Source organism: Mustela putorius, unplaced genomic scaffold (assembly GCF_011764305.1).
Source record: "Mustela putorius furo isolate JIRA1106 unplaced genomic scaffold, ASM1176430v1.1 tig00537227_pilon_pilon_pilon, whole genome shotgun sequence".
In the NCBI taxonomy this organism is placed as follows: Eukaryota; Metazoa; Chordata; class Mammalia; order Carnivora; family Mustelidae; genus Mustela; species Mustela putorius.
The window spans coordinates 12,810,548-12,834,882 of record NW_025422368.1 but is presented as its reverse complement, the minus strand read 5'-3'; the positions used below and the strand labels follow the sequence as shown (position 1 = coordinate 12,834,882).

Here is a 24,335-nt window from a genome sequence, read left to right as displayed (position 1 = left end):
TTAGCAGTGAGGATCCTTCACAATTTGGTGACAACCTTCAATTAATAGCCTAATGACTCACAACATTTGAAGGTAGTTACAGCAGATAGAAAAAAATGGCAATCTGCTAACCTACCAAATGCAAAGTAGAATATAGTCAAGCTGGGGTCAAGTTCAGCTGAGTTGACCCTTACCCAACATCACTCTTAATCAGTGTCCCTGAATAAGAGATTTTTACCTATTTCTTTTTCTTTAATATTGTTTTATTTTATTTTATTTTTTAAAGAGGCTCCCTACCCGGCGTGGGGCTTGAACTCACGACCCTGAGATCCACAGTCACATGCTCTACAGCCTGAGCCAGCCAGGCACCCCGCCCTTTTCCTTCACAAACTCCTAACTTTCTTAAACAGGGTGAAACTGGTAAAGGGAAAACATGGCATTTCTAAAATTCTTTTTTTTTTTTTTAATGCGATCGAGTCACTGGAGTTTGTGGCTGTATCTGCAGATGCTGAACCAGTCCATCACCTCAGCGATTCAGTATGACAATCAGCCAATGCAGTGGGAAAATCAATTTTATCAGCTCATTGAACTGAACCGATGCCTGTGGACACATGCAAATCAAAGGCCCTCTGTGGCTTCCTAGCGCCGCTGTGGTAGTTGCTTGTCTCCCGCCATAGCGTGGGAAGGGTCTCACCCAGCTCCAGTCTCCACAAGAGGGGGACCCTGGCTTTCGCAGGCATCTTGAAGTCCCCCGGCATCTGGCACTGAACTAGGAGACACTTGCTAGGCAGCACCATACCAATCCAGACAACTGTGGCCCTGGGCCCGGGAGAGCCATCGGGGATCCCTTGTCGAATTCCGGGTTACCTTGCTCCTTCACTCAACATCCGCTTTTGCTGCTGCTATGAAGGTCCTTAGAACCCAGGCAATGAATAGCAGGTCACGGGTTTATTAAATATCAAGTCGCTGGACTAATTAATTACAACAGTTGCTTTCAAACTTTAGTTGGCATCTTTTTTCAATCACCTGAAATCTTTTTAAAATGTGATTCCTAGAGTCCCACATCCCACCAACCACCATTCTTATTTAATAGCTCCTGGATTCTGTGCAGGAATCTACATTTTTAACCAACATCCTAGGTGATATGCTTCGATTTAGAGTATCAGTTGTTTTCCATGGATCTGACCCATTTTCTACTTTAAAAAATTTATTTTAAATGCGATGTACCTGCTTGCTCTAAGAAAATTTTTGCAAGTTGAATCTTTTCTACAACAAGTCTCTATTTTTTTTTTTTTTTTTAATTTAAGACTCGGAAAATGGTCAAGCATTTAAAACGTATTTCCAGTCCTGAGTCCAAGTAGAAATTAGCTGGGGAGGTACCCCAGCCAAGGGATTAAAGGTATTTTCACAGAGAATCCCCGACAGCCTTAACAGGCATCTCCTTTCATTTGGCTTTTTTTTTTTTAAGATTTTATTTATTTATTTGACAGAGAGAGATCACAAGTAGGCAGAGAGGCAGGCAGAGAGAGAAAGAGGAGGAAGCAGGCTCTCCGAGGAGCAGAGAGCCCGATGCGGGGCTCAATCCCAGGACCCTGGGATCATGACCTGAGCCGAAGGCAGAGGCTTTAACCCACTGAGCCACCCAGGTGCCTCTCATTTGGCTTTTTAATTCTATGGGCTCTGCATCTTTCCAGGAACCTAGCATTATAATGTCAGGCTGAAGCAGAAAACAGGTGAAATCCAGCTTCTTGGGAAGCTGGGTGGAAGCCAATACAGAGGAGAGGAGGTTACAAATGTCATATTTCTGCAGGCCTCTCGGCTCCTCTGAGCAAAGGTGCCTGCTCTCTATTTGTGCTCCTGCTCCAACATGCGTCTAGATCACACAGCTCTTTACAGCAGAGTGTCCTGGAATGGCTCACCGTCTCTCTGGGACAGTAAAGTCCTTCAGGGTGGCGTGTAAGACTGGCAGTATTATGGGTAGGAGCTCGTTGTAGAGGCGGGCCCCGGATGCAAATCCAGACCTGCCACTTACTGGCCACGTGAGATCAGCAACTTACTGTCCGAACCTCAGCGCCGTCATCTGCAAAATGGACACAACAGTAACTTCTCTAGAGGAGCGGCTATCTGAATGGAGATCATCTGTGTAAAATGCTTTACAAACGTGGCTGGTTCAATAAATGTTAGCACATACACAGTATTACTCATTTTGGGTCCCCAGTACAACAGGTGATAAATGAAATGGAGAGGAGTACCTCGATGTCCCATTCTACCACAGCTAGCCCCCAGCTGGGACCCTCACATAGACAGAAGTCATGGCCAGTAAAATGCTCATTGCTTAATTAATCGATTAATTGATTGCTCTACGTTCTTGCCTTAAGCCTTATAGGAAGCCACCTAAAAACCCAGGTGGAGAGACTTCTGTGGCCTCTTCCCCTGATCTTAGGTCTTAAAGTTTCTCCATTCCTTGGAAAGAAGCTGTAGAGACAAAGGATAGCAAAGAAGAGAGTACCGGGGCACCTGGGTGGCTCAGTGGATTAAAGCCTCTGCCTTCGGCTCAGGTCATGATCCCAGGGTCCTGGGATCGAGCCCCGCATCGGGCTGTCTGCTCAGCAGGGAGCCTGCTTCCCCCTCTCTCTCTGCCTGCCTCTCTGCCTACTTGTGATCTCAGTCTGTCAAATAAATAATTAAAATCTTAAAAAAAGAAGAAGAAGGGAGCACCTTCCCTAAACCACATTCCTAGGGAGAGCAGCCCCCCAGCCTCGTCTTGCTGGGGGTCACCCTGGCATAATCATGAATAAGACACCCTGTCTCACGCACACACAGGTGTGGAGGATACATTCTGCGGTTATCCACACCCCAAGTTACCTGCACCTACTTAGAAGCAGCTGTCCTAGGATACCAGCCTCGTGGATGAACAAAGGAAAAAAGCCTTGAGGAAGTAGGAGATCCTCCAGATACTGATGGCCTGCTCCATTTGGAAGGCCCTGACCTTGAGCTTTGCAGCCTAGGTGTGTCCCAGGAAGTCTTTTCCCTGGACCTCCATGGAAGCCTCTCTTCCTTGGGTCAGGGAGCCCAGGCCTCCTTAAACAGGTCTCTAAACTCTGCTCTTCACAATGTCCCCAATCAGCACAGGAAACTAAAAATGTGAACTTTCACTTTAGAAAAAACCTTTTTTCATGAACTTGAAAGCTAATAGGTTTTTGATGATCATAATGTTCTTGCGTAAGGGACAAGAATATCTAAAAAACTGGTGGTTGTACAGTGGTCACAGGATAACAAAGATACAAGTCAAAAAAAAAAAATCACAAAAACCACAATCAAGCCATAATGACGAATTCCTGACAAGCAATTTCTATTTGCAGTGGGCTTCCAGGCACATGACCTCACTTCCATCTGTCAGCAGCCCCATGAGATCAGCAATGTTAGCCCAAAGTTTACAAGGGAGAAAAAAGACACTACAGAAAGTTCTGTGATTTGCCAAGATCACACACCATGTAAGGGGCAGACCTGGAACCTGGATCCAAGGCTTTTGATTTCAAATCGTGTGATTCTCTCCAACACCGTAGGTCACAGCATATTCCCATGAAATCTGAATTCAATTATGCAGGAAAAAAAAGAGAAAAGTACAGAGAGAAGGAAAAGTCAAGGGGAAACCTCTTGAATAGTGCAGGCAATATCCCTGACCCAACTTTTTAAGGCAAGCATACCATGCAAGAGCATATGATTTGAAACAGGGCCACATTATTCACTCAGTTTGACTCTGTTCTCAGATACTTCCATAATGAGAGCATCTCACTCACTGAATGTGAGTCTAAGGTTTAAAGGCTTGCATTTTAGGGGCACCTGGGTGGCTCAGACCATTAAGCATCCAACTCTTTATTTCAGTTCAGGTCATGATCTCAGGGTTATGAGATCAAGCCCCACGTCAGGCTCTACAATAGACATGGAACCTGCTGAATATTCTCTCTCTGCTCTCTCCTCCCTCTCTAAACAAACAAACTAATGCCTGCATTTTGGGACAATACAACCCCTAAACACACATAAACATGACTAGTTCATTAAGTACTCAACCCAAGGAAACAACCATATATTAGATATCGGAGGAAAAATCCAAGTGAGGGACAGTGTCAGGCCCCCACATGCCACCTTCCTCAGAGCTGTGCACCACCACTGTCCAGCATCATGTAGTTGAGAAAAGGCTTTCACAGACCTCACCTTACCCAATTCTGTTAGCATCCCTGAGAACGGGAATCTTGAGATAGGAGAGGTAGGATTGTCCCCGCTCTACAGATGGGGCAAGATAATATTCTGAATGTTACATCATGGTGTTGTTGTTTTGTTTTGTTTTTTAAGATTTTATTTATTTATTTATTTGACAGAGAGAGAGAGACAGAGATCACAAGCAGGCAGAGAGGCCGGCAGAAACAGAGAGAGAAGCAGGCTCTGCACTGAGCAGAGAGCCCGACGCAGGGCTCGATCCCAAGACCCTGAGATCATGACCTGAGCAGAAGGCAGCGGCTTAACCCACTGAGCCACCCAAGTGCCCCTACATCATGGTTTTTCTCTCTGCATTTATGCTACAGGGAAGGAGGGGATAGAAGCAGACTCATGAAGATCAGCCCACTGAGAGTGGGACTTTCAGAGCTAGGCAAGGTTTTAGTGACCAAACTTGGTCCAGAAGCCATGTAGCTGCCTAACTCCAAGGCAAAAGGCTTAGGGAGTGTAGATGCCAACTGCAACCATGCTGGACCAAGGTTGAACAGTCCTTTCCATAAAACAAGGCATGACTGAGCTCCCTATATTCTTGCACAACCCAAGGGAGCTGGAAGGAAGCCCAACAAAAACTGTAAGTAAGTTTCTTGCTCACCCTGGGAGATGAGCACTCACAGTCATGTGTATCTTAACTTCTTCTTGTTTTTATTTGTTTGTTTGTTTGTTTGTTTGTTTGTTTTACTAAGACCATTTTGGAGCTGCTGAAAGTTCACAGAATTATGAAAAAGATACAGAGATTTCTCATCTATCCCCTGCTCCTCCATACCTACAGTCTCCCCCATTATCAGCATCCCACACCAGAGTGTTAAATTTGTTACAAGTAACAAATCCACATTGACACGTCATCACCACCTAAGTCCACGGTTTACCTTAGGGTTCCTTCTTGGTGCTGTACATTCTTGGGTTTGGACAAATGTATAATACTATGAATTTTCACTGCCCTAAAAATCCTCTGTGCTTCACCTACTCATACCTTCCTCCCCCTACCCCTGGCAACCACTGGTCTTTTTACTGCTACCATTTTTCCCTTTTCCAGAATGCCATATATTTGGAATCATACAGTATGTAGCCTTCTCAAGTTATCTTCTCCTACTTAGTATATTGCATTTAAGGTGCCTCCGTGTCTCTTCATGGCTTGCTAGCCCATTTCCTTTTAGTTCTGGATAACAGTCCATCGTCTGGCCAAACCACAGCAGACTGATCCATTCGCTCATTGAAGAACGTCTTGGTTGCTTCCAAATTTTGTGTTGACTTTTTTTTTTTAAGGAAGAAATATGAAGTTTCTTGCAGACCTTATTTTGTGACCAAATTCCTGCCCACGACATGAATAAGGAAAAACTAAGATGCCATACATCCCTTAAAACACATATGTGAGGTAAAAGACCCACTCTTATTTGGAACGAGACATTGTGTTTATTAGAAAGACTCTTAAGCTAATTTGTGGTTCTCCCGTTGTTTCCCATATGGACCTTAATTGTTTAAAGTGACTTCAGGGTGCTTCATCCTTTACTGACTGACTTGATTGTCTCTAACACCATTTACCATCCTAAGCATGTGACGCCAAAGCAGCTGGTGTGGCTCCTTGGAGACATACCAAGGAAGGGGTTCCCAGGACACATAATCATTAAACAAGTTTTTGCACCCTGGCATGAGAATATAAAAGGTGGCTCTGTGAATCTTTCCTTGTCATCGAAGAGTCCATGAATATAAACTCACTTGATATTCATCTAGTCAAGAATGTCTCTTATCCAGCCACCCTCACATGTCCTGTTCTGCTCCCACTTGACAACACTCTAAATTGGGGCTTTGGCTGCCTTTTCAGCACCTAGGATTCCTTGTCTTGCTTTCACGCTCGCTGTCTAAAGGTTTCTCTGATTCTTAATCCAGCATGTCTATGGGTTCAGAGCCCAAGGAGGACTTCCTATGGCTCCTCAGGGTAATCTCCATAAAATTTCATGTATGCATTCAGCTGACATTTCTGAACCTTTCTGAGGTGTCAGCCACTATGCAAGACACAGGGGATACAAACCTGAATTTGTTTCAGGCCTATGAACAGAGGGGAACAGGAGCGAGGAGCTGTGTGTGATGAATGAGACCAGCCCGAATCCATCTACGATCAGCATGTCAGTGACATAAATCAAGCTCGACATTTCTGATCCCAACCTGCTTAAAAATGTAAGAGAGCATAACCTAAAGCGGGTTATGAGATTACTCCTCAAGAAATCTGGGTCCCAACTCTTACTCTGCATCTCTGTGAACTTGGGGGAGTCACTGCACACTTGTAGACATCGCTTTCTCACCGTGTTCTTTCACCAATTCGGTTAAATAAACTCTAAGAGCTCATCCAGCTGAAAATTACATGATTAATATACTGAACTGTCATCACTTTCCCACAAAAAGCATGTTATTAAATTATTTAAAGCAATAAAGCTTAATAGATCTGTTTGCCAAGGTCAGCAAATGCAAATTCAGCTAAAGGAACAGACCAGGAAGAAGAAAACAACCCCAGAGACGAGAGATTGCTGGTGAGCGCGGAACACAACCAGCACGGCGGTGCACTGGAAAGAGAGATTGCTGGTGAGCGCGGAACACAACCAGCACGGCGGTGCAGGCGCGCAGCAGAATGAAACCGCGGTGGTGGAGCGTGGGTGGGCGGAAAGTCGTTTTGGCTGAACATCCGCGATTCCTCTTCTTCATCACAAATCTCCCAAAGTTACAAGTCACAGATTTTTGTTCCAGTCCACCAGAGCCCAAGGGACACTTAATAAGTACAAAAGAGGTTATGAGGAAGAAGAGAACGTCCTTTTCTTGGTGTCTGTTGGATGCTGCTGAGAACAAAACGGTCTTTGAACCACCCTGCCGCACCAGCAATGGGGTCCCTTCTCCGGGCTGGCAGCGCCTTCCTTTAGCGGGAATGAGCACCCTTAATCCAGGACAGCAGGCCCCCCAGATCGAGGACAACGAAAACTATGACCTCCAGAGTACAGATCGGTATGAGGCGAGGTAAATTATGATGCTGAATGCACAGCTTCAATTGCTCACCCCATTGTGAATTTATTATTTACACTCTTCGGCTCAGTTCTGCCAAAGTTGGGTTCCGTCCCACCGCGCAAGGCAGACAAAAGGGGAAGCGCAGCGCCATCTGCTGTCCTTCCGGGGCAGTGTTGGAGCTGTGGAGGAATAGCTAGTGTCCTGAAGGGGCTCCTTCCAAAAGGGCTGTAACTACATTTTTTTAAGGCAATTTTCTTTCATATAAAGGAAGACTGAAAATACGGAAATACGTTTTTTGTAGCATGGGTTTCCCTATCTTTTATTTTTGTCTGGTATTCTAGATGTGGGTCTCAGACAAAAGTGAAAGGTGACGTTTAAATCCTAGTTTATAATATTTTAATTTATGCACTTCATAGAACATGCAGTCTTTACTAAAGCATCCGACCTTAATTACAATACTTTCCTTTGTGTTCATTTTAAGTACCCATAAGATGAATGCCATACACATAGCTGATACTTATGCAAATATAAAGGAAACTATTAAAGAAGAGGGAAATATATTCAAACAATATTGTAAACGAAACAGCACTTCAAGTGGTGAAAATAAGTATCTTTAAAGCAACATAGTTGAAGTTAAGGAAATTGATTCAAAAGTAGTTTTGCTTTCCTAAAAATGTTTAAACTTTGCACCAAATTTACTGATCTTTCCAAACTGGTTTTGGTATGTCATTCTATTTTAATGAAGCCTATTTTTAGAGGCGACAGTGGGGCACTGGGATTCTTTGAACTATGAATGAATAAACCCATTCAGAACTAGATATTGGCTTTCACACTAGGTGATTTGGCGTTTGTGACCAGAAACTGGTGAACAGGATGTCAAAGGCAGCCCCAAATGTGTCTGAACCCTTACCTACCATACAGCCATCCCTAAAATTCTGGATTGGTATCATTGTAGAGACCTGGACAGAGATGCCCAGAGACAGCTTCCTCCGGCCCCTCCTCCCAACATCTGACTACAGTTGATTGTTATTAATTAGATGCTTCTATTCCTATAACTTGACGTAAGAGTGATACCAAAAGATTAAAATATGCTTGTTTTTCATTACAAATATTCTCCAAAATATTGGGACAAAATAAGATGCTAGAAATAGCAATATTCATGAAACAAATTCCAGATTGAACTAGAAGAAATTGCTGCTACTTGACTATTGTCACCTAAAATAAGGCAGTTTCATAGAATTCACCTTAACACTTAAGAAACTTCGGGAAAGATAGACCAGCAGGGACGTGACTAGGGAATAACGTCCCTTGTAAGTGCAGTTTCTAACTGCACAGAACTTTATTTATGACTGAGGTCATGTTTATGCAACATTAAGTTGGACAAATGTTTTTAGCTTGCTATATGAGTTTTATAAAATAGCACCATCATTCAGCAGAATGCATCCATTCAAATAAGCTTCCAATACGGCCATCAATTTGGGTGTGAAGACTTAGTGTCTCATCCTTGTTTACTAATTAAGTCTCTGTCAAACTCTTCCTGTTGTAATGTACATAAGAACTATATATAAAATAAACATTGTCCCACATCAACCAGTAAACATGCTCCATTGCAAAAGTCCTTTTATAAGACACTTGCTTGAAAGTAAGAAAGCACTTCCTCAAAGAAATAAAAAGTGGAAAAGTTCCCAAGCCAGCTCATGAGAGACTGCATAACACACAATGCCAGCTACACCACAGTGTTCATTCACAAACCTGAACTGCAGAAAGCGCAGGAAGCTGAAAGGCACAAAGGGAAAAGAAAAGGATCCAAAAAATGGCATTGATACTTAGTGTTTGCGACACCATTTCCAGGATTCTGGGATACTATGTTTCTTTTAAGTACTGAAATACATATTTAGTTCTGGATGATACTGTTGTTTTAGTATTCGGAAGAATATGAACTCTAAATTCTTTATATATTCAGAAGTCAATGACTGCATTGTTTAATTTCTACCACAAAACAAATTAGTGCTTTTTTATGCCTAGGCATAAAATGCCTAGGCAAAGCCATGCTCATAAAGCCACAATAAGCAATGGCAAAGTGTTCACTGAGAGGATAAGTCTTAACTGAAATTCAAAGACTTCCCGAACAAGTGAGATATGAATATGTCTGTATTGAAATTGGTAAAGATCCCTCACTATCACTCTCTACATCATGAAACAAAGACATTCAAAGACATAAGAGGAAATGCCTCCTCCTCTCTCCTCCTCTCTCTCTGCCTGCCTTCAAAACAAAATAGTACAGCTTACCATAATAAGAAAACTGTCACTATAAAAAAAAAAAGTACAAAGATTTTCAGAAACTACTCCTTAAAGGGATGAGATTGTTTGAAGATGAATGGGTCAGAAATCAATGTCTGGTGTTAGCATATAGCTTTCTTCTGCACTTCCTGACATGTATAGAATCAGACTTCTGTCAGCAGCTAGAAAAAGTTGTATAAAAATATGCTTGCAACTGAACGGTGATACCATTGACCTCATTTTTTTTAAGTTGGTACTTCTTTTTAAAGATTTATTTATTTGTGTGTGTGTGTGTGTGTGTGGGAGAGAGAGAGCCCGTGCAAGCAGGGGAAGGGGCAGAGGGAGAGGGAGAGAATCTCAAGCAGATTCCTTGCTGAGCTCAATCCCAAGACACTGAGAGTATGACCGGAGCTGAAATCAAGTCGGACCCTTAACCAACTAAACTACCCAAGCACCCCCCAAAGTTGGTACTTCTTTATGATAGCAAGCTGCTGAACTAATTTATAGGGCTGTGTGGATGAATGACAGACAACCTTAACCCTTCCGGGTGTATATTTAATATTATAATCATGAGTCTCTAATTAAGGGGATTTCAAGTATCTTTAAGAATCATTTTGGCAGGGACGCCTGGGTGGCTCAGTTGGTTGGACGACTGCCTTCGGCTCAGGTCATGATCCTGGAGTCCCAGGATCGAGTCCCACATCGGACTCCCAGCTCCACGGGGAGTCTGCTTCTCTCTCTGACCTTCTCCTCGTTAATGCTCTCTCTCACTTTCTCTCTCTCAAGTAAATAAATAAAATCTTTAAAAAAAAAAAAATCATTTTGGCAGGGGGCACCTGGGTGGCTCAGTGGGTTAAAGCCTCTGCCTTCGGCTCAGGTCATGATCCCAGGGTCCTGGGATTGAGCCCCGCAACGGGCTCTCTGCTCAGCGGGGAGTCTGCTTCCCCCTTCTCTCTCTGCCTGCCTCTCTTCCTACTTGTGATCTCTCTCTCTCTCTCTCTGTCAAATAAATAGAAAATCTTTAAAAAAAAAAAAAAAAAAAGAATCATTTTGGCGGGAGCACCCGGGTAGCTCCGTTGGCTGAGCGGCCAACTCTTGATTTCAGCTGGTGATTTCAGCTCAGGTCACAGTCTCTGGGTCCACACTCACTGAGTCTGCTCAAGGATTCCCTTCCCCCTCCCTCTGCCTCTTCCCCACTCTCCTGTGCACACTCTCTCTCAAATAAATACTTTTTTTAAAAAAAGAATTATTTTTTAGGGGTAATAAGCATGCTGTTCGCTGCAAACAAAGGCTTTGGAGCATAACTTATAGGGATTTAGAGATGGACTAGTTCTACCAAATGGGCAGATACATAGATTTGGCAAGAGTATGGAAAAAGAGGCACTCTCAAATATTACTCTAGAGAGAGCAATTTGATTGTATGTTTCGAATTTTCAAAGATGGGTATCCACAGGCTGGGAATCCCACTTGACAAACTTGACCTATAAATATCCTCATAAAAGGCAAAATGTGGCTGGAAGAACCTTTATGGGTAGTGAGAAAGTCAGAGGCATACCCACTGCTAGTCAGCCTCCTTCCCACACTGCCCCCCTTCTCCACTCTGCTCTGTACTCCTGAGACCGGGACTGTGCAAACTCCACTTTCCAGCCTCCCTTGCTAGCTGGCTTCCTGTTTGGTTGTTGGTTCTGCCAGTAAGAGATCCTGGGGGTAAGGGGAGAGGGGTGATTAGAAAGTTGGGGGAAAATGACCACCATTCTGCTGCTGGCTCTGGCAGTGTGGTGACTGCCGTTGGTGGCTAGCAGGTACCATGGTGGCGGCAGAATTCTGAGGTCAGTACCGTAAACAGCATCTTTCCAACTCACTCAGTTCTGGTCTAGGGGCCCAGCTTCGGCAGGTGCAGAACCAAATAGCAGCAACAGTATTACCAATGGTGCAGCAGCCCCTGCAGATTCCTGCTCCAGGGATTACAGCTTCTCATCTCAGATTAGCATGCCATCCTCCATCTTTCTTCCAGGCTCTTCTAAGACTTCTTCTTTTTGCTATGCCAACTCTTCCTAGACCTTTCTAACCAGTTTCCTATATTGAGTTCCCTTTGAAATACACAATAAATTCTGGTGGTTGTTGTTTTTTTTAATGAACCTTAGATGATACATGGGTCATGCACTGTATTTAAGAGAAAAAGATTTTAAAATAATCTAAATGTCACTCAACCAAGGAACTGGTTAAAAAAATGAAGGTGCATTTAAATAATGGAATATTAGGGGCACCTGGGTGGCTCAGTCGTTAAGCATCTTCCTTTGGCTCAGGTCATGATCCTGAGGTCCTAGGATCAAGCCCCACATCGGGCTCCCTGCTCAGCGGGAAACCTGCTTCTCCCTCTCCCACTCCCCCTGCTTGTGTTCTCTCTCTTTCTATGTCTCTCCCTGTCAAAAAAATAAATAAAATCTTTTTTTTTTTAAATGGAATATTGGAGCACCTGGGTGGCTCAGTGGGTTAAAGCCTCTGCCTTCAGCTCAGGTCATGATCCCAGGGTCCTGGGATCAAGCCCCGCATCGGGCTCTCTGCTCGGTGGGGAGCCTGCTTCTTCTCTCTCTCTGCCTGCCTCTCTGCCTACTTGTGGTCTCTCTTGCTGTCAAATAAATAAATAAAATCTTTTAAAAAAAAAAAAGGGAATATTATATAGTTGTCAAAATAAAAATGCATCTCAAAAAAAAAATATGTATGTACCAATACAAAGAATCTCCCAAGTTATAGTTTCATTTTTTAAAAGATTTTATTTACATATTTGAGAGAGAACAAGAGAGCACAAGCAGGAGAAGCGGCAGAGAGAGGAGGAGAAGCAGGCTCCCCACTGAGCAGAGGGGAATCCCCTAGGGATCCCCTAGGATCATGACCTGAGATAAAGGCAGATGCTTAACTGACTAAGCCACCCAGGTGTCCCTCCAGGGTAGAGTTTTTAAACAGCAAGATACAGAATACCATGTACAGCAGGTGAACACTTGTGTAGATCTCTCTTCCAGCTGAACTTCAGTTCACAGGCTCTGTATCCAGGCCAGTTGGCACAGCAAACTGGCACCATGGCCATGCTGAGGCCAAAAGACTTTCCTCATCATTTCTCTGCCATTTCCTCTGCTTTCCTCCCCATGAAATATTAAGTTCCTATCATGGTCTGTGGTTGACAAGATGAATGTGAGTCTAGAATATAACAGGATTAGATCCTTGGGTCATTTCTTTTGTTTGAGGTCCAATAAGAAACTAGATGTTTAAATTATAAGCTGTTACCTTGAATTTGTTTAGTCTACAGATTTGTTTGTATTCTTTTAGTTCTGTGGAGGATGTGGGGATGATGCAAAGTTTTTATGTGTTCATGACCCTTGAGTCTTTAGAAAACTGTAGCATAGGAGGAGGTTCCTTTTTGGAGTTCTGAAGTTGAGATGTAGGGTAAGACTGGGAACCCCATAGTACCTAGAGGTAACCAACCTCCTTCCAGGTCTTTGAGTAAAATCCTCTGGCTGTGACTGAAGAAAATAATATGAAATAGAAGGAGATACTGTGGGACTTAATTTTGTTATGGAGACAAAAGGAAGGGAAAAAATCCAGATTTTGCACTTTGTTGGAACAACAGAAGGAAGATTTCGTAAGTTGGGTGAGCTTTATTTTTTTTTAAGATTTTATTTATTTATTTGACAGACAGAGATCACAAGTAGGCAGAGAGGCAGGCAGAGAGAGAGAGAGGAGGAAGCAGACTCCCTGCCAAGCAGAGAGCCTGATGCGGGGTTTGATCCCAGGACCCTGGGTTCATGACCTGAGCCAAAGGCAGAGGCTTAACCCACTGAGCCACCCAGGTGCCCCAAGCTTTAATTTTTTGTTAGGGAAAAATGTGATGTTAATGAGAAGAGAAACTTTTCTGTGAAATCAATGGGTTTATTAACCGTGAGGGAATGCTCACTGTCAAATCTGGGGCATACTGTATTACTTATGTCCAATGCACTAGAGAAAAGGGAAATGAGTGAATTCTCCAGGGTACAGAGACCTCTACCTCTACCAGAATTTGTTTTATATGTAGCCTTCAGGCTTACTAAATTAATGTTCTTCCTTAACCCATTTCAGAACTTGGGGAGCACCATAAAAGAGGAATTTATAAAAGGACTTCAGGGGCTTTACTGACTTTTTTATTTAGTCCTAAGAAATAGCTAAGATATTTGAAGTGACTCCATAAAGATCCAAGCAGGATATACCAGTCTGGATTTGGTTGGAGAACAGAGTCACTGCAAGTATTCAGAATCAGGAGTTTAGGGTGGCCTGGGTGACTCAGTCGGTTAAGTATCTGCCTTCAACTCAGGTTGTGATCCCAGGGTCCTGGGATCAAGTCCCACGTATGGTTCCCTGCTCTGCGGGGAGTCTGCTTCTCCCTCTTCCTGCCACTCCCCCTGCTTGTGTGCTCGCGCTCTCTCTCTCTCTCTCTCTCTCTCTGTCAAATAAATAAAATTTAAAAAAGAAAGAAAGAAAGAAATGGAAGGAAGGAATCAAAAGTTTAGGGGCACCTCGCTGGCTCAGTAGGAAGGGCATGCAACTCTTGATTTTGGGATTGTGAGTTTGAGTCCCACACTGGGTGTAGAGATTACTTAAAAATAAATAAATAAACAAACAAACAAACTTTAAAGGGCGGGGGGGGGCACGGAATCAGGAGTTTAACATAGGAATTAAAGTCTGCAGAGAAGGAAAACAGTCAAAACCTTGGCTTAAATTAAAGTAGCAGAGGAGAAGCAAGCAACTGGAGATCCCAGAGAAGCCTAAGAAATGGTTGCAGCTGGCCATCAAAACTACCAGGGGCTGCTCTAGAGAAACCTGCAAAGCCACCACTCTTGGCCACCAAGACTCCTGCAAATAATGGCTTTTGCTTCCTCATTCCAAACTCGATGCAAGTTTCTCTCTTGCCCAGCTTTCACCATACAGAGAAGATGATTCTGAGAATTGTAGTCCTAGCTATGGACTTGGCAACAGACAGATACACAGAACTTCACTATTTCTCCTCCACTAAAACCTTTAGTATTTGACACAGTTGGCTATTTCTTTCTTTTCAAAATACTTTCTTCCCTTGGATTTTGAAATACCACTTTCTCTTGGATCACCTTTTGCCTATTTTTCTCCTTCTCGATCTCAGTCAGATGATGCTTCATCTTCATCTCCCAGAGATCAGTCCTGGGACCTATTTGTTGATTCTTCTCTCACGACTTTAAATAACATCTCTGTACTGAGGATACCCAAGAGTGTCCTCTTGACTTCTCTGCCCTTGCATCTAATAGCCCAAAGAAAACTCTTGATTCCCTCCAAGAAAATTTTCCTCTCAGCTTCCCCATCTCAATAACAATTCTGTTTTCAGTTGCTGATATCAACAAAGTCATTCTTGATTTTTCTCTTCCTCTCATGGCAAATACAGTGCTTCAACAAATCCTACCACCCCTATGCTCAAAGTAGTTCAAGAAATTGTCTACATATCATCATCTCCACCTGTGTAACTCTGTGCAAGCTCCCACCTGGATTTCTGCAGTGGTCTCCTAACCCACGCCAAGTCTATTCCCAACACAACAGAGGTAGAGAGATCCACCTAAAATATACGTTAGATCACAGCTCTCCTCTGCTCAAATTCTACAACGACTCCATTTTGTTCAGAGTGAAGTCAAGAGTGTAAAATGCCATGTTATCTCGAAGACCTGTCCTGACCACCTCATATGAAACAGCAACCCGATCAGGACTCTCCTTTGTGTGTATCACCATCTGACCTAGCATGTATTTATTTATCTAGCATTTTGTATCCCTGCTATAGACTTAAATTATGTCTCTGCTAGTTTCATATGTTGAAGCCCCAACCCTATATGATGATACTTGGAGACAGGATCTTAGGGAGGTAATCAGGGTTAGAAGAGATTATGACAGTAGGACCTCATGATGTGATTAATGCTTTTTTAAGAAAAGAGTACCCGAGAGCTTGCTTCCTCTCTTTCTCTCTCTACTACTGGAGGACACAGCTGAAAAGTGGCCTTCAGCAAGCCAGAAAGAGGGCCCTCACCAGGAACCAAATCTGCCCATACTTTGATCTTGAACTTCCTAGCATCCAGAACTGTGAGAAAATAAATCTGTTTTTTAAGCCACCCAGTCTGTGGTATTTTTCAATGGCAGCCTAAATAGATTAGAACAATCGACTCTCTACAACTAAATTATAGACCCACAAGGGATCGGATTTTGTTTTGTTCACTACCTAGCTGCCTATCAGCACACAGTGTATTTGCACAATGAATAAATGATTCAATGAATGAGTTGTCCAATGTCTTAGTTAGAATGTGACAAAGCTTGAAATAACTACACAATGAAGGTGGGGATGAGTTTCTACCTAATTGTGTGAATCTAATTTGCAAGTAACAATATAAGCAGCCAATCTTGAATATTCTAGTACACTCCAAAAAATGTAATACAAATTCTTCTTTAACTTTCTCTTATTTGAAAGAAGTGGTAATCCGTTTGAGAAAACCTCACAGCATATCTGTCTTGCCACAGACTTCATCCAGTAAACAGCATTTGGGGATTCAGAAGAGGCAGCATTAAATTCTACTCCCTATTCAAACCACACAAATGTGTTTATTTCTTGAAAGTTGCCATTGCAGAGCTAAGTCCCAATACAAAGGCCAACCAACACTCTCGAGGTCCTGGCTTTGAAACCAAGGAAACCCTTTCTTAATTGCCTGGGAGGGAGTGCATGTTGTTAAAAAGATGTAATTCACAGCGTGAATTAGTTTTTGGTAGTAACTCATCTGGTTCCACGAAAACACAGAAAGCTCCAAACCATTCAGACACATTACCTTGAGACGGCTGAAAATAAGATTTCTTTCAAAGCAGTCAAGTAGTAATCGTCTCTGTAAATCAAGGCCAAATGGGCCAGAAATGAGAGGCAGTTTGTAAATTCTGAGTTTGGGCCCACCAGAGGCAATTACTTTAACAGGGACAATCTCGGTGTCTTTATTTGGACGATCAGGATAGCCTGTTTACCACAAGGTAAATGAATTGGTGTGCTCTCTCAGTAATTGAGGAGAAACCTGTTGGATCACAAATTCATCCAGTAATTACTTCAGGAGTCCTCTGAGAAAGTGCTTACATAATTTCCTTTGTATGTGTTTTCCAAAAGGACATATGTCTCCTATCCACTGTTCCCTAAACCACAAATGTACCCCCATTGATTTTCTCAGCCTACAGTGTGTTGATTTTCAGCCCACGGTGTGTAAGGTGAAAGGAAACAATAACTGTATATAGAAAATATTGATCTGCAACCATTGATTCAAGGCCCCATGGTGTCAAAAGATTAGTTACTTTTAAGAGAAGTACTAAAGGTGACTTTCAACTACTTTCTATTGACTAAGGTAGACCAGATAAATCCTTCTATTCAAAGCCATAGACTCTTCTCCAGAAGCCATAATGAATCCCTTGCTTGAGATCCAAGTAACTGTCAATGTATTTTCTAAATACATACAAACATATGCTGTACTATTACCAAATGATTCATTGTATTTTGACTATAATAATAACCAATACATTTAGGATTTACTATCTCCCAGAAATCATTCCAGTTGATTTACATTTATTTATTTGTTTAATATTCACGACATCCCTTTGAGTTAGGTACCAATATTATCCCCATTTTACAGAAGCAGAAACTGAAGCACAGAAAAGTTAAGTAGCTTGTTGAAAGTCACACAGCTAGTAAGTGGCAGACCCAGGCTCTGAACTCAAATAGCCTGGATCTAGAAATTATATTTTTAACTACTACATGATAGTACCACTAAAATGCTATGGAAAATGTGAGAAGTTAGTTGGTCAAAGCTGCAAATAAAAATTATTCAAATACTAATCATTTACTCTGCATCTGAAGAAGGTAAAAAAGGAAAGGTACTTTTTTTAAAAAAAAGTAAGTACTTAATCTAAGTATTTTAAGTACCTAGTCCAGTTGATCTTCAGGAAAATAACTTAAACAGTAACAAAAATTAAGTTATCCTAGAGCTTAATAAAATACTCAGGGAAGATTTCCTATCATTTATAACCTTTAAATCTTCTAGACTTATAATCCAGAGAAACACAAAGCAGAACCAGGATGAGATGCTACGTCACACCCATTAGGATGGCTATCATCGAAGAAGCAAAAAGAACAAGTGTTGGAGACAATGTGGAAAAATAAATTAGAACCCTTGTGCCCCACTGGGAATGTAAAATGGTGCAGCTGCTGTGGAAAACAGCATGGAGATTTCTGAAGAACTTAAACATAGAATTACTATGTAACCTAGCAACTGCACTTGTGAGTATATACCCCAAAAAACTAAAGCAGGGACCTGAACAGATATTTGCACTCCCATATGCAGAGCAGCATTATTCACAATAACCAAAAGCTGGAAGCAACCTCAGTATTCATCAATAGATGAACAGGTAAACAAAATGTCACATATATATACAGTGACAGTTTCATTCAACCTTAAAAAAGGAAGGAAATTCTGACACGTGCTACAATACAAATGAACCTTGAAGACAGTATGCCAAGTGAAATAAGCCAGTTGCAAAAGAAAAAATACTGTACAACTCCACATATATGAGGTACATAGAAGAGTCAAACTCAGAGAGACAGAAAGGGGAACGGTGGCAGCCACGGACTGGGATAATGGGAAAATGGAGAGTTATTGTTCAAAGATATATAGTTTCCATTGGAGAAGATGAGAAAGTCTTGGAAATGGATGGTAGTGACGATTGTACCATAATGTGAATATACGTAATATCACCAAACTGTAGGCTTAAAATAGTTAAATTTTGGGGCACCTGGGTGGCTCAGTGGATTAAACCTCTGCCTTCAGCTCAAATCATGATCCCACGGTACTGGGATTGAGCCCTGCCTCTGGCTCTCTGCTCAACAGGGAGCCTGCTTCCCTTCCTCTCTCTCTGCCTGCCTCTCTGCCTACTTATGATCCCTGTCAAATAAATGAATAAAATCTTTAAAATGGTTAAATTTCATGTTATGTATATAAAAAGACTACATGTGTTAATTTGTGTGTGTGGATATATGACTAGAGAGAGAGAGAGATCCTCTTTTTTATACTAAATGAAGCTGTGAATGTTCTTCTGCACCTTCCTTTCTTCTCATAACAAAATCTTAGAGTTAATTCCATATTAGCACAGTCTTTTACAAGGCTGCTTGACATTCTGTGATATGAGCTAGTAACATTTATCCAAGCTGTTAGAAATGATCAGTTTATCTACAGTCCGTGGTTACAATAGGCGAGGCCACAACAACAAAATCCTCTAGAACAGAAAGTACACAGTACACACGAGTGCTTACATTAGTTGGAACAGACTAGGCAATATGGTGTTTAAATACAACCCCCAAACCCTTAACTAAAGTAAGAAAAAACCCTCCAGTTCTCTTTCTCACTCAAGTGACACATCCTGCAGGTGTCAGCAAACACTTCTGCCCACACAGCTCTGTGTGTCCTCTGCTTTATCTAGAACAAACAGCCTCCAGCCTCCATCTCTGGGCTTTCCACAATGTCAGCCTGGAAGCAGACTCATAGCTTCCTAGCCAGAACTCGTATTTTCTCCTTCCCAACTGAAAAGAGGCTGAAAAATGTAGGAGAGTAAAATAAATTCTTTTCTCTTCCATACTTCAAAATAATTTCCTCACTACAAAGAAGACCAAAGCTTACAAATCATGGAAGACTTTTCACACTTTCAAATGATTATTTTTCATCCAACAAATATTTATATTATTCCTACCACATGCTGAGTGCAGGTACATGGTAGGCATTTAATAAATATTTGCTGAATAAACAAATGAATGATCCCTAATTATACAAGTAATTGCCACCATTTCTCTCAGAGTAGTCCAGCTGCTAGAAATGGATAGGAAGAGCAAATAAGAAATGATTTCTGTCTTCTCACCTAGTCACCTGGCCAGAGCCCAAATCAACTTAACTTCCTGTTTGAGGGCAAAACTTGACGGTCAGGAGGGAAACCAGGAACCTGACTGAGTTCTAAGCTACAATGAAGTTTTGATCATCGCCCAATTCAAAATTCTCATTGTTTCAAGGTCAATCCATGAGGTATCGTTGACACTTAAACATTTCAGCTTACAGCTCACATTTGCATTTTGCACAAACATCATACATAGGTAAAAGAAGAGAATACGCTTCGCCTAATCCAATAGCTAATTAGCAACACCTGCACCAAGGCACTATTAGCATCTCGCTATTAGGTTACTATTTGCATTACAGGATGAGTGATTATGCCTGTCAAATTATGACAGGACTTGTTTCGTTTTTCAGTTCATGTATAAATTCAAATGCCATATTTTAAAATATCCCACAAAACTTTGAGCTATGACATTGCTATTTTTGAATGTCAGTCCCAGGTTTCAATTGTCAATGACGGGAGTACAATTCAAGTCCTAGACAATAAAAAAGTTGCATTCACATGCGTAAGCATATCCCTTTAATTATTAGTATCACAGGCTCTCCTCTACTCGGTCTATGTGCTCTCCCTGACGCTCCAACGACTAGACAGTAGCTTTAAAGGTAGTAAGGTTGCAGGCCTCTGAGTTAGGCCTCGTGGCCGTGTCCACATGGCGCTGATGGTGGCTGCCATGGGTCCATCAAGGACCCATGGCATCATGTGACGTCAACAGGTATGGATGTGTCTATTGACGTCAACAGGTATGGATGTCTGCGTCTGTGACATCAACCGGTATGGATGCTTTTGGCTACAGAACCAAGTGCGTGGGGCGTCTGTGGTGGACTCCAGCGACAGCCCAGCTCCTCGTGGCAATGCCTACACCAAACATTGTTCAACTACTTCCCAGTGCCAGATGGACTAGGAATCCTCACCCATCTGTGTCTGATACATGTAGATTGCTGGGGTTTGCTGTAAACTTGCAGGAGGTGCTCAGCAGGGAGTTGCCCTCTCCGGTTATACCTTCTAGAAAGCACCAAGATGCTGCACAGACGCGTCACGGCCTGCTGCTTGAGACTGACCTGGTGGTGTTCCCAGGGTCACGGGCCTTCCTGACCTGCGTGCAAGCTCCAGGTGGACGAGCCAGGAGCTGTGGAAGGATGGCTTCCTTTTGGCGACGACCAGCACTGGAAGAGCCAGATTCAGAACTAACCCCCTAGCTTCACCTCCGTGAAGGGACAGCAAGATCAGCGCAGGGCCAGCCGGGCGGTGCCTCCGCACAGAGCGCACCGCCAATGGCCTTGCCTTCTACAAGCGGCACCTTCTCATAGGCGGCACCCTGGCTCCGCCCCCTCCAAGCCCAGCGGCTATTGGGATTTGTCTCCTTCTTAAACACACACACACACACACACACACACACACACACACGCTCTCTCTCTCTCTCTCTCTCTCTCTCTCTGCCCAGTCCAAAAAGGGGGAGAGGAGGATGTGATGGCAGCAGTGGTTCCAACAGCACTGAATTCCTGAAATAGCAGTGCAAACTGTAGCTTCTAGTGTTTAGTGGAAGTGTTAACAGTGGATTCCTCCGGAGACACTTCTTCTATAGGGTGGATTTGGGCATTTCTTCCTGGCAGTCTAAACCTCATTTCTGATTCTACAGCTGTCCCAGTGATTCCAGGAGCTACCAATATCTTAAAAAGCATGAAGCCGGGTGCCTGGGTGGCTCAGTGGGTTAAGCCTCTGCCTTCAGCTCAGGTCATGATCTCAGGGTCCTGCATCGGGCTCTCTGCTTGGCAGGGAGCCTGCTTCCCCCCCCCCCCCGCCCCCGCCCCCCCCCTCTCTCTGCCTCCCTCTCTGCCTACTTGCGATCTCTGTCTGTCAAATAAATAAATAAAATCTTAAAAAAAAAAAAAAAGGCATGAAGCCTTCCTATTTCAAAATGAGATTCACTTCTACAGCTTATAACAAGAATTCCAGCCGATGGGTGACTGTTGTGCATTTGCTGGGATGGAGGCTGCGGCTTCATCCAGATTCTCACAGGGGTTCTCCGCTTTAGAACCAAGCCTAAGTGAATTCCAATCCCAATCCTGGTTCTTCCTTGCTTCCTGACTTCCTTTCCTCATATAAGGCAGGATTAATAACATCTACTTTGCAGTGTTGCGAAAAATAAGCAATAATGCAGGGAACTGCTTAACACACATGAACTTAATCAAGTTTCATTCCCTTTCTCTGGACTCCCGTAAGCTATAAATAAAACTGCAGTTTCATTTTAACAAATGGGGTTGTAAGGTGGAGTCAAAAACAAGGATCTGTGATCCTTAAATATTATTATGTGTTTAATATTTGTAAAAAAAAAAATTCAAGTATTCTACATTTACTAAAAATATTTTGAAAATACATATAAAATCTACAGAAAACTGAGATGAGATTAAAGCATTCTATAACCAATGCAGGGAAAGATAAGTGAAAAATCTGGATATAATAATTAAATGCCAGTATAGTTCAAGATCAACACAAATATTTCCTTCCTGGGACTGGTAGGTCACATGAAGGCCACATGCATAAAATTTCTGAATTTCAGGATAACATTTGACAGGGTTACATGATATTTTATGATGCCCTTGCAGACATGAAGAGGTAAGAGATACCTGCTAGAAATCACTCACTGTGGTAGGTCAAATACTAGTTGAATGGCCAGAGCCTGAAAAACAGATTGTGGATTGAAGGAGCACAGTTTAATAAGCACATCACAGGGTAACTTCTTAGGTTCTATACAATTGCCTATTACTTTGGTGAGGCCACCTGACTTATTTATTTTTTCAATAAATATATACTAAAACACTACTACATGCCATGCATTGTGTTACGTACTAGAAATTGGTGAAAACAAATATGTTCCACATTCAGGAATCTCATAGATTAGTGAGTAAAAGAAATCAAGAGTATAGACTATCAGGGCACCTGGGTGGCTCAGTCAGTTAAGCATCTGCCTTCAGCTCAGATCATGATCTCGGGGTCCTGGGATTGAGCCCCACATTAGGCTCCCTGCTCAGTGGGGAGTCTGCTTCTCCCTCTGCCCCTCTCCCCACCACTTGTGTTCTCTCTCTCTCTTTCCCTCCCTCTCTCAAATAAATACATAAAAGCATTTAAAATAGAATATAGACTATCATAAAATTGTTTGGTAAGTGCTAGGGCTTAACCATATACACAGAGTACTATGAGACCTCAGAGGTGAGGAATCTCACCCAGTAATGGAAATCCTAGAAAAAGTGACATCTTGGTTGAACCTTGAAGAATAAGTTAGTTGATAGAAAAAGGGGGAAAGTATTACAAAAGAGCATGTGCAATGACTCAGATTGAGATAAAGCATGATCTGTTCCAAGAACTAAAACTCTGACTGTATGTATGAAGAGTGTATAACAGTGGGAACAATGAGAGATGAGGCGGGAAATGACATAAAAGAGCTTTGGAGGAACAGCAGTGATATTAGAGAACATAGTAGGACTCCAGAAAATTCTGTCAGGCCAGAATGATAGACTATATACAATAAGATACTCCCAAAAGGGATAAATCCAAATTTTAAAATCTAACTATTCAACATGGTGGCAATGATTAAGAGCAGCTGAAAAAGACGTAGGGGTTTTTCTGACTACGGGGTTAATATGATTCAAGTGAGTGAAGGGGTAACCCATAAAACAAACAAAATCCATGTCCTCAAAGGGAGAAGTCAGAATCTGACTTTATGGTGTGGTGCTTGCCACACTACAATTCAAATTTTGTGTCATTGTATTCGCCTTCGGAGGTCTACAGGGCTTTTGACAGGGAAGAAGGATCAGACTTGTTCTGTGAGGCCTCAGAAGACAGATCTGGCGGGGGGAGGTTAGAGGAAATTCATGTTCACTCAAGAGAAGAAAAAGTTTCTGCCTAAACCCTCCAAACTCAGATGGGCTGTCTTGGTGGTGTTTATTGTGTTGAAACACATTCAAGCAGAGCCTTGATCATGATCATTTGGGTGGATGTCTCCAAAGACCATCCAGTGCTGACTAGGTGTGGTAGGAGAGAAGGATAAAAATGAGTAAGAGATGTCCCTGCCTTCTAGGCACTCACAATAGTATCATGGTCTATATTCATGGATGTGTAGGCTTATTCAAATTATATTTTCATTCCAAACTGTCTTATTTTTTAAAGGTTATTTCTCATAAATACTAGCTTTTACAGTTCTTTGTGTATTAAGAAAAAAAACTATATCACCAAAATCTCTTTATTCCAGTTTTTCAGATAAAAAAAATAGCATTGATTTACCATCTAACATAAGCAAACCCATACTTGTACTCTTAAGAGTGGAAAGCTGTTCTCTGTGCATGCCACCATGGGAACCCATCTAGTAATCAAGGCTCCATGCTATCTGGGAAGTGAACACAGATTTTGCAGGCAGTTGTACAATATAAACTCCTGTTGACAATATTTTAAAATTTACTATTAAAAATACAAAAACATTTTCTAGACAATGGGAGTCACCTTTTTCATAGCACCAAACTGAAAAAGACACTATAGATCAAAGACATTCACTGCTGTGAATGAACCACAGTAGTGGTGACCTACATTTTCTTACAGAGAGATTTATCCTGAAAAGACCCAGAATGGTTTTATGGTTTTTCTCTCTCTGTGTCCCTTTTTTTCTTTGATTTATCTTTTTTTTTTTTTTTTTTTTAAGAGAAGGAGATCATGCCCATGTGCATGCATGTGCAAGGGAAGAGGGAGAGAGAGTCCTAGGGGGACTTCACACTGGCCTATGTCAGGCTTGATCTCATAACCCTGAAATCACTACTTGAGCCAAA

General features: G+C 42.2%; 1 non-coding gene across 1 annotated transcript; it reads right to left on the bottom strand.

Annotated features, from left to right (window-relative positions):
• Positions 1 to 273: 273 nt before the first annotated feature.
• On the bottom strand, positions 274 to 346 carry TRNAH-GUG. Its single transcript has one exon. It is a non-coding gene; the product is annotated as a tRNA-His (tRNA).
• Positions 347 to 24,335: the final 23,989 nt, after the last annotated feature.